Raw genomic sequence first — 11,048 nt, 5'->3', positions numbered from 1 at the left:
ACGCGTTCTGTAGTGAATTTTGACATCCAGAAAAGTACTTCGGTTTTAGCTCGGCCTATAAATTACAATAAATAGCTGTAGTGTAAACCTTAAAGCGTGATGACGTTTGGGCGATTTTGTTTGTTCTAAATCTTAAAAACGAAACTGACAGTGTATAGCGGAGATGCTGAGTCGCAGATAGACACAACAGAAAGACTAACAGCGTATTTGCGTGAGTTTGTGTGTGTGAGTATGTGCTGTCTCCGACTAAGGTCTTGTTGACCGAAAGCTCATTTCCTGACAGTCTTTTTGTTGTGCCTGTCTGTGACTCAGCATCTCCGCTATGTGGTGGGAGAAACTATCCTTTACATAATAAACTGTCAGAGTAATTTGATCTGTTGGAAATCATTGCTATGTCAGGAAACACGGTGAAGTTTAAGGGAAATATTTCGCTTCTGGGCCAATGGCAAGAAGAAATGAACGAAGTTTAGGATTTAACGTCCCTATTAGTCATTAGGGATCGAACACTAGTTCAAATTTGACAAGGGGTGGGAAGGAAATCATCCAATTCTTTTTCGAATGTACTGACAGATTGAACGATCTAAAGAAACCAAGGTGTAAATAAATAAGGATGTCCAAACATAAGTGCTTTAAGCATTGTGAGAGCTATCTGTAGGAACGTAAGATAGCTGAAGACTATCTGAAATACGGTCTCGGGATATTGTATTCAAGAAACTTAGTAGTTTTAAATGCTTTCAAATTTGCAGTAACAGCAGAAATAAATTTATAGCTTACCAGAGAAAGTTTTCAATCGTAACCGCGTGGCAAAAATTTGGCACTGTGATGCTAAGGCCACAGACCAAATGTTTTTAAGAATTTTGCAGCAGGAAGCAAAATGCAGCTTCCTGTCACTCATTTAGGTATTAACGACCTTTCAGATTATGAGCGGAGAAGTAAAACTTGACTGTGCCAGAAATAGTGTAAGTACACGATAGCGCATTTCGAAATTGTTATGATGTAACATATGAATCAAAGGGAAATGCATAGCAAGAATAGTGACTTTCCTGTTGTGAGAAAGGAGATTGGCAGTTTTCGACTTTGTTGACGCTACCTTAAATGGCTCTGAGCACTATGGGACTTAACATCTATGGTCATCAGTCCCCTAGAACTTAGAATTACTTAAACCTAACTAACCTAAGGACATCACACAACATCCAGTCATCACGAGACAGAGAAAATCCCTGACCCCGCCGGGAATCGAACCCGGGAACCCGGGCGTGGGAAGCGAGAACGCTACAGCACGACCACGAGCTGCGGACTGACGGTACCTTAAAATTTGAATCGAAATAAGTAGCAACTTGCTACATCACAGTGGTTCAGTATCACAGTACACTAAGAAAAACTACGTGGGCCAGTTTACATACTTCGAAGTAATCAGGGTTGTAGTAAAACACTCATTACAGTTCGAACTAATTTTAAACTACGTAGAAGAATGGATAACTCCAGACGTCAACGACAACATTATATTAAACAGCAGATACTCTAAATTGCAACACAGACAAGTGTGAAATCCTTTCACGCAAATACTACCGTAACTGAGTACCAGTGCTGTATACGTCCATTGCCTAAACGTGGCCTACAGCACCCGGGAATCTGGAACTGAAAGACAGAAAGATGCCGAGAGAACCTGTAAGTAAATATTTAGGGGCAGGCTTATGCTCGATAAATCACTGTGTCGCCGAACATGGAGCAAAAAACAGTTATGGAAAAATGGTTGACTAATGTTTTATTCGCACTTCACGTTTTCATCTGGGAACAGTGTTGACAACTAATGATAAATGGCTTGCATTAATTCGTAAGTTTCTAGATCACATAACAATGATCCGAGTGAGATTCGCATCAAAGGAAAGTACACAACTTGGAATAAAACATCCGAATCTCATCAGTTACTGACTGGAGTGGGAACGCATTCGGCGCAAGAACCAAAAGGCAAACATTGCGCTAGAATGACGACGTACGTCTAAGAACTAGACGGTCCATTCTTGACATAGAGGAAAATATTTATGATACAGAGAATAAAATCAAGATAGTGCTAACGTAAATATATACAAGGTAATGCAAATGAGAGCCAAATCAAGAGACTTTCCACATTAGGACAAGCAGAGACTCACCCGGTTGCTGGCGTCTGTATCAGTATGGGGGCCGTAGGGGCCCCTGGCCTTATAAAGACCAGAGGCGGAAAACAGCTGACGTGCTCTACGCTGAGGACATCAGCACCGCAGGAGAGAGCGGCTGGGCCGCGCGTTCCCCAACACGTACTGCAGACACGTGTGGTGAATTTCGTTTTCATTACGCACCCGCATAAGTAATTTTAGTAGCGCACCGCACGTGGTCAGTGCCCTTTAACTATTACTTCTTTGTTCAGCGGCACTCTTAAATTAAAATATGTGTCCTCCATTGTGCTGCACCAATAGGAAAAAAGTACAATTTGTGACTTGACTTCGAAATTTATAAGAGCGGCGTGTTATGAACGTGATCAATTTGTAACAAGCTTGTTGTTAACACACTAGCAATTCCCGAGTAATATATGATCTGTAGGGTATACTCCATAACGTATCGTTATATCATGCCATTAGTTTGTACTCATGAACGGTGGGCGGGAAGGAGGATGTCTTGTGAAAATTCTGATGCGTTGGGATACCTTTAGACGGTATGTAAAGGAATCTAAAATGTTCTTTACCTTAAAATTCTGGAAAGAGATCCAACTAGTTTACTATATAATTGTGCAGGAGCAAATATTCATCAGTGTAGGCGAAGTTCGTGAGCCTAGAACTAGGAAAGTTGAACGTGTTGATGTGAATAACACATTTGGCTGTAAGAAATAAGTTGAGAGAATTAGCGACTAATAGATAATGTTTCTTCTGCCTTCGATGAGATTTACCGCTTTTACCTGTTACTTTCCGACTATCTCCAAAAATTGTGCTATTACCTAGCTTCGGATGGTATTTACGATTACGAGCATAACGGAATCATAGTGCTGGATTTAAATACGTCGCTACCTTTCCAGCAATTATTTTTGAATGACCAGTGTAGTCTTGTGAATACTAGAAAGGAAGTAGAATGTAATAGTAGTTCATTAATATAATTATGAAAGTGTCAGCTGTTTTCCGAAGTCACTCCTTCCCTGCACATTTCAGTCTGTTAATTTATACTTTTATCAAAGTATGAATAGAATAGACCGTTCAGTGATAATTCATGGTTAATGGAATGTACGATATTAGTTTAATAGCTCGTTTTACACGTTGACGTAATCTACTTCCCTGAAACGTCTTCGTGGTGGAATACACGGGACGTTGAATAAACCAATGAATTCGTGAACGTTCTATATCAAACAGTTACACATCCAGAAAATGTCAAGTTCGTTCATCTGCTTTGCTTGGAAGACATTAGATGGTGTACATTTCAGATATCTCTTTTCTTTATTTTACTGGGGGCTTATCTCCGTTGTAAAGTTACTGCCAAAAAAGTACTGACCACTGAAGTGTTACATGTTTCTGTCCTAGAGTTAGTATAGTCCATCAAAGATATCGACTGACTTTATTCAGAACATCTGAAAACTGCACATCAGCAAATGGAAACGTGAAAAGAAACTTTTTTTTTACTCTGCACGAACTTAATACAGGAAGTAGTGAAGAATAACAGAGAAAAGTTTCCACTGGCCGTTCTGTGAACTCTTGGTCGGAGCAACTTACGGCTAATAAGGCGCGGAATGTAACTGGTGCATTAAGGGTCGTACTCAACTGCGAGCCATCTCTAATGAATCCCGTAACAGACACCTGTCTTTAACTAAAGCTTACTACAGGTGAAAGTTAACGGTAAGAGAAGCAAAAACGTTCCACGAAACATGGCTCACAAAAAATCCATTTGCGAGTTAGTTGCGAATGCGTACAACTGTACTTTGATTGTAAACTTTTCAGTTCGTCTTAAATTTCACCCATGGTCAGAGGTTACGGAATGTGATGAATACATGATTGAGGACCAGCACATTTTGCTGCAGACATAAGATGAACAGCGAAGTATACTGTCTTGTTAAGATTTTCGAGGTGGTGCTAGGGCGTTCGAAAGAACTTTTAACTCCCTGCAAAGACGTCTGAAAAATTGTATCCGAATTCGAGGACAACACAATACATGTGTGCAGTAAGTCGTAACATGTAACGTGCTGCAGCAGTAGTGCATTTCTTGTAAAAATGGTCCATTAGCCTTTTTGGATAGTTTACATCTCAGAAACATTTGTCCTAACCAAGACAACTCTCAAGATACACCCTGCATGTATCAACTCACTGCCATTGGGGCCGTTGGGAATGGAACACTAACTCGGATTTGGGTAACGTGAGGAAGGAATTCGACTGTCTCATTATGAAAGAATTCTTCAGTTATCTGTCTTAAGCGATTAAGGGAAATCACGGTAAAACTAGATCTTAACGGCCTGACTGGGACTGGAACCCTACCTACGTCTTACCATTGCAACACATAGCTCAAGTTTCATACAAGTAGAAAATTCTAAATTTGCGTGTACATAAATACTCCGTAAGTCACTGTACAGTGCACGGCAGGAGGTACTTTGAACCCATATCGTTAACGTTCTGTCCTATTTTGTTCCCGGTTGAACGAGTAATAAACGAATACCTGTACACCTCTGCCGCAGCCCTGATTTCTCTTACCTTATTGTCATAAGTCCTGCGTGTGATTCACAGTGGTGGCACCAGAATCTTCATACAGCCACACTGTAATACACGTTCTCTAAATGTTCCTCCGTAACTACGTCGCCTTTCTTCTAAAGCAGTGGCCATCAAACTTTTTTAGTCATGAGCCAATACCGACTTTATGGGCGGCACCTCTGGCCGCATACGTACTGACCTTGCTATTAAATTAGTAAGTATGAGCCCCAGATAGATTAGCTATAGAAACGGAGCAATAAGTTGACCTCTGCCCCAAGTATCGACACCGTTCGGAACACTGTGTGATGGCTGTTCTGTGTTTCAGATGACTGCCACCGTCAGCGACCCCCAAGTTGTGACACTGCAACAGCCTGAGGAATTGTTTTTATCTTGTCTCTGTAAGTGATTAATTAATTTATAACAGTAATTGTAGTTATATTTCAATGCTTTATGCAACATCAAACACAATCGCAAATCTTTACTAAATGTGTCGAATGTCACGTTTCTACTATTAATTATTTTGTATTACAATAATCTTCATTGCCACAAATAAGTAACATATTTGAAGATTACCATCCCTATAAGGCACAATCACGAATCTATGTTACTTCTCAGTCAAACTTTATGCTGCAGCAGCTAATCGGTAGGAGTCGCTCACAGTTTGAGTTGTCAGTACTGGAAGACAAACAATACAACACTAGCGGAACATAAAAAGGCAAATATGGTCCTCTTTAAAAGATTGACAGAAAGAGAAAGACTCTAACAGAAAAGTGGGCAACCAGTTGCCTTAATCCTCATTCCACCTTCCTCACTAAAAATTTTGGCGTAATTGTATATGTGGCGTGACTAGGGCCTCCCGTCGGGTAGATCGTTCGCCGGATGCAAGTCTTTTGATTTGCCGCCACTTGCGTGTCGATAGGGATGAAATGATGATGATTAGGGCAACACAACACCCAGTCCCTCAGCGGAGAAAATCTCCGACCCAGCCGGGAATCGAACGGGGGCCCTCAGGATTGACACTGTGTCACGCTGACCACTCAGCTACCGGGGGCGGACAATTTTGGCGTGAGAACATATTCGTCCTCTTTTAACACAAAATATTGGAAATATTTCTACAGTCTCTCTTTGTAGTTAAACCTTCATACCCAGCATTTTCGTCTCGCTGCCAATGTTTGTACATGGCGTTCTCCCTCTGTTTTCTTTTTCTTCCGTTGATTTATAATAATCTCACTGCAGCTTTCTCCTTTCTCGCTTACGCTGTCTTCTTCTGTCTTTCTTTCCTACTGTCACTGTCTGCACTGGACAGCACAAAAGTTCAGGGAAGTCCAACATATTTTTACCCCACGTGTATAAAATTTTGGTCCAAAATACATCCTTCCCTATACCTATATCTTACAGCTCGCCGGTCTGAGAGGGTCCAGACTCTCTCCTCTATGGCTATGTATGGTTCTACTCATCTCTCTTTTTCTTTTCCACAGGCTCTCATTTGCTTTCGCTGCTTCTGTACCCATCCATCTCTCTTTCTTTTTTAATGCCTATGTCTGTCACTGACCATCAATATCTCCTAACTCTTTGGCTCCCACTGCTGTTGTCCTCAACCATCTCTCTTTCTCTTTCGCTCCCACTTTCATCAGTTCTGTCTCTTTCACCTCAACTGACACTGTCTCCTCTCTATTTCACCGTCACTGTCTCTCTGCTATCCTCTCTCAGCACAAAAAAGCACGCGAATACGTTCACAAGCCAAAAAATTTGGTGAGGAAGATGGACTGAGGACTTCAATTTTTCAGCCAGAGTCTATTACAGAGCAACATATTAACCTCCCTTGTGCTCCAACAGGAGCTACAGCAGGGTGCGCTCCTCGTATAAAACGAATTCTACAGGTTGGGAAAGTTTTGATAAATTATTTCTATACTTCGAGAAATTTAGATGCTTTGACAAATATAAAAAACAAATAAGAACGCATAGTATAGGCTGAACACAAAACAATCTGCTGTACATTTGTTCTGTCTCTTTCTACATATTCCCATTTTCCTGTATTCATTAAGTTCTTTTGTTTTGTTGAAGATGTCTTTGTGTTCCATATAGACTGTAGTTTCAATAGTTAAGGCTTTCTTTTAACTGGTGCTTGTATTACTTTCTATGTTCAACACCCCTTGTAGTTGCCGCATGAAATATTGTTCATATTTTACTTTGTTCATTTATTTAATGGTTCAAATGGCTCTGAGCACTATGGGACTTAACTTCTAAGGTCATCAGTCCCCTATAACTTAGAACTACTTAAACCTAACTAACCTAAGGACATCACACACATCCATGCCCGAGGCAGGATTCGAACCTGCCACCGTAGCGGTCGCGCGGTTCCAGACTGTTGCGCCTAGAACCACTCGGCCACCCCGGCCTGCATTTATTTAATGCAAACTGTTACACAGCCACTGTTTTGATTATAATGTTAGTGTCAAAATGGATTAACCCACACTTTCAAAGACTGCATTTACTGTGGGTTCCCCCAAACGCCTCCATTTTCCTGCATTTATTTATTTATGTTTATCTTAGTGATATTGCTTAAGTTCCTTGTGTATTCTGTAATTAAATTAATAATTGTCTCTTCTTTTAGTTTGTTGTGTTATCACTCCCATGTTTCAGACCTCCTGATGTAGCCTTGTCTAGTACTAATTTTATTTTACTTTATTACTTTTGTTTATTAACAGAAACTGTTATGTAGGCATGCTATTCCTGCTATGTGTTAAAGGTTTTCCTGTCTATTCCATCGCTACTTATGTACTGTTCAATTTTTACTTTTTCTTTGCATTACCACCACACTGTCAAAGATGTTACTTACTGTATGTTTCTACTCCGGTCTAGACGTGTTACTTCTCTTCCAATGTTGTTTGCAAACATTGTAACTTCTTTGCTGATAATACTCAGTAAATGTCTGAAGATGGCCCTGTAAGCCGAAAACCGATTAATAATAAAAGTAATATTGTAGAACAAAAGCAAACTGGTGCTTTTCATTTATTGTTCTGGATACTTTGCTTGTCGATCGCTGTTCGTTGTGTCTTAAAAGCGTAGAAAAGTTATTAGAATTATTTTACTGAGTTTTCAGTCTTAGCAGTTTCGCAACTTATTCAGACGTGTTACATCGCTTTTTAAGCCATTTCTTGTCACTGATGTATCACTTTGGGGGTATTTGTATAGGAGTGTAATGCTCATTGTACTGAGACAGCGCGTCATAAACTATTATTGGTGAAAAAAATACTAAGACATAGTTTGGTGAACTCAGAATCCTTGCGATGTGCCTAGAACCCTTGTCACTTTTTCAAAATGTGAGTTACAACCACGTTTACGCCTCAGACAGGATATTACATACATATTTTACATGCGTAATTACGGTAACTTTGAATCTCCGGTTTTCGATTACGGTTAATGATGTCGAAAGAAGTTTCGAAGTTCCCGCAGAATATGACCTCAAGAACATATGGTAGAAACTTCGACTATCTGCTATGAATAGAAACTGTAGATGCCACCATCCCCACAATTGGCACTTCGTACCCCATAACCGTGTTTTTTTCTGTGTTTTCGCGGGAATCACCATGAGTAAACGGCATTTTTATAAGCTGCCTAAGGACCACCGTAGACCACATCTAATGCAAAAGAACCAGCCGATTTGCTCAATTTGACCGGCCTGGAGGAAGTCCGTAGTGTTTAAACTTTGATCTTATACCGTAGGATAACTACAGTATGCCCTTTCTTCCCATAGGCATACAAATGATCGTTCGGCCAAGGGCTATGACAAATACTTCACCCCTTATCGCTGTGATCAATAGACCCGAATCACGACCCCTTGGAAAATCCTGTTTTCTAGCACGGCTTTTTGGAACATATTGGTACCGCCCACTGTTCCACCTCTCACTTCCTCTACCGCCGGCAGTAGTCGCCCTGTTTACCCCTCTGCGCCCGAAGAAAGCGGCCACATTTACTTAGCTCACAGCCAAATTCACCGTCTTCATTTAAAGTAAGCACTCTTAAAATATTATTGTCTCCGCAGGTATTTTTGCTTGTTACTTTACATCTACGCTCTTAAGAAGCTCTTGACATTAGGTGATGTTTTTGGATTCGGCTGTTAGTTGCAGATGCACGTTTTCATAAAACACGACTGAGAACAGCGGGGCGTGCGTATATTTGATTCGAGCTGAATGCAGCCCGCGGGCAGCAGTTTGACGACCTCTGTTCTAAAGACGCTGCTTGTACTCCGGTAGAACAGGCCTGGCCAAGATTTGCGCTGACGAAGCGCTCTAGCGGTCTGCGTTCGCAGCAGAGTCTGCTCAGAGCTCCAGCTTCTCCCACCGCTGCGTTATACCGAGGAGGTAAGCGGGAGGGTATGCTTCACCCTGTACGCTGCACACGCTGGAAAGTTAGGAAGACGTTTTTGCAACAAAATGCGACTGCGTTTAAGGGGCGAATATTGTAGCACGCATCTATAAGCAGGATGACTAGTGTTTAATTAACCTTTTATCTTCCTGCCAAAGCATTAACTTTTGATTAAATAAGTACATTATTCAGCGCGAATAAAGCGAGCAGAACTACTCACAACTTTAGATACAGTCACCTAACATTAAATAGTGCTGTTTAAAATTTACTCACATTTCGAAGTTACAATGGGCAAAACACTTAAAAAGTGACGCACCACGGAAGAATTACCCGAATCAGTAGATGGTATGTACAGTCATGCTCAAAAGTATCCGAACGACCTGAATTGCATTTCGCCTGATTCGCATGCAACCCACACAACGCAGCTGTCTAGCAGGTCCTCTAATCGCTCCTTGGTACAGTCGTTTGACTATTGAAAATGGTTCCAACAAGTCACCACTAGAAAGCACTGCTCTGTATCGCAATAACTCAAGATGTAAAGTAATACTACGATATTACAAATATCAGGGAACACCTTATCACAAGTAAGACTGTCCTTAAGGCTTATAAGCTCACGTTTATTACTATAAATGACATACCTGAAATATTACCACTCTCATTATTACATCTGATAGGTAATGAACGTAGTAAGTTCGTCGTATTCATGATTTCCTCTTCAAAGCAATATACAGTACTTATTATTTAACACAAAATGACATTAAAAATTTAAGTCATTCACTAGCAGCTAGTTGAGAGTACGTATGAACTTCAAATGACACGACGAACTGACTTGTTCTGTATATGGATTCAAACCCAGGTCAAGCAGACTAAGCAAAGATTTCGTGACTGACGGAAACTAACAGTCATTCCTGATTAGGCATACAGAGAGTGATATACCTCGATTTTAGACAGTATCAATTAGCAAATGCCAACTTTACATTACATAACGTAAACATTATTAACGGACGCGATTTCCTACCCAGCGGCTATTGTCCCTGTTAACGAACTACGAGAGATGTTAAATATTGTTTCTTAACACGTAACTTATTTGAAATGCCGTGAGGTAAACCTTTGTTTTGGACAGGGATTCGAACCCAGAACCTAATAAGATAGATATCGAAGCACAATTAACTGTGACATATCGCATCTTCTCGGCAGTAGCTAGATGTTTCAACTGAAATGACGAGACGAAACACTAATTTTTTCCTTTCCAGGACTCCAACCCGGCACCAATCGCTGTTTTATTCTAGAGAAAACGAACGTTAAATATTGGTTTGTTGCACCAGCAGCGACATGTGAGCGTGTTTCAACTAGAAATAATATGACGAAGAGTTCAGTGCTGACTGGGAATAGAGTTCCACACATATCGTTGTTGACTACACACAAAGAGACGTGAGCTACCGAATTTTTCTCCACCAGCAGCTCGGATTAACATCTTGAACTTACAGTGCTCTCGCAAATAGTTCTGTGCCTCATTGGGAGTCAAAAACGTCAAATATCGTTAGCGTTGACAACGAATGAAAATACATTAAACATCGAAATTATAATCCACCAGCAGATAGGTGTTCTCGTAGTAGAGCTTGATAATACATAATGAAATCTTTAGTGCCGCGCAGGATTCGAACTCATTCACGCGTAATATGTGGAGATGTGAGGAATCTGCAGTTTTGAACAAACAACAAATTGTAGGCGAGCTGTATTGTCACGAAGGGATCAAATTCCGCGTTAAGGGCTGTCTGAGCTCCATTCCCAGTTCAGAACCAATTTTATCGACATACAGAAGCTCAGGTAAAAGATGGAATAAGTGTCCTGTGATCCTACATAGCGTTTGTTTCATCACTAGAAATAAATAACTAGTATAAGAAAGGTTACTGGTGACAGAGTTTCTACATGTCGCCACTCCAGACTTTATTGTGGCTCAACCTAACGTCTACTTTGTAGAGA

Source organism: Schistocerca serialis, chromosome 7 (assembly GCF_023864345.2).
Source record: "Schistocerca serialis cubense isolate TAMUIC-IGC-003099 chromosome 7, iqSchSeri2.2, whole genome shotgun sequence".
In the NCBI taxonomy this organism is placed as follows: domain Eukaryota; kingdom Metazoa; phylum Arthropoda; class Insecta; order Orthoptera; family Acrididae; genus Schistocerca; species Schistocerca serialis.
This window is presented reverse-complemented; position numbering follows the sequence as displayed.